The sequence below is a fragment of the Sinocyclocheilus rhinocerous genome, unplaced genomic scaffold (assembly GCF_001515625.1).
Source record: "Sinocyclocheilus rhinocerous isolate Xijiao unplaced genomic scaffold, SAMN03320098_v1.1 scaffold2931, whole genome shotgun sequence".
In the NCBI taxonomy this organism is placed as follows: domain Eukaryota; kingdom Metazoa; phylum Chordata; class Actinopteri; order Cypriniformes; family Cyprinidae; genus Sinocyclocheilus; species Sinocyclocheilus rhinocerous.
This window is the reverse complement of record NW_015626384.1, coordinates 83,684-84,262: the sequence shown is the minus strand read 5'-3', so window position 1 is coordinate 84,262 and position 579 is coordinate 83,684.

Genomic DNA, 579 nt, shown 5'->3' with positions numbered 1-579 from the left:
GCGCGCTGATCATCCACTCCCCCCCCCTACATTCCCTGCCTGTATGAGACTCGAACCCGCAACCTTTGGGTTACGAGTCTGACTCTCTAACCATTAGGCCACGACTTCCCCTGAAAATGTGACTCACCCATCAATCAAGGTTCTATAAAATAGCGATATAGTCAACCAAAAGTAATGAAACAGAGTTATTCATGTTTACACGTTCAGGTTGTAGACTTACACTAAACTGGCAAAATAAGGACATCTTATTTTCTCAATCTGTGAGTGCAGTGAGTTTCCTATAGTCGTAATGTATGGGTTATGGTACTTCCTTCACGCATCAAATATCTTGTTTCCTGAGGTCTGATTGGCATCATTCAGTAAAGTCAAAGTATGATAAGACCTCCTCTGAAATGTGTACAGACAGACATGTTTGAATGTTGAAGTCGCCCCTCAGAGACGATGCTATCATGCTAAGATGTCTGTCCTACCTTTTGAAAGTTCTAGGCTTATCAGTACACCGTTTCCAACCAGGCATTTACCACTGCTTATGGTCAAATGCCACTAAACAATGTGTAATATATGTGTACTACCTTACAT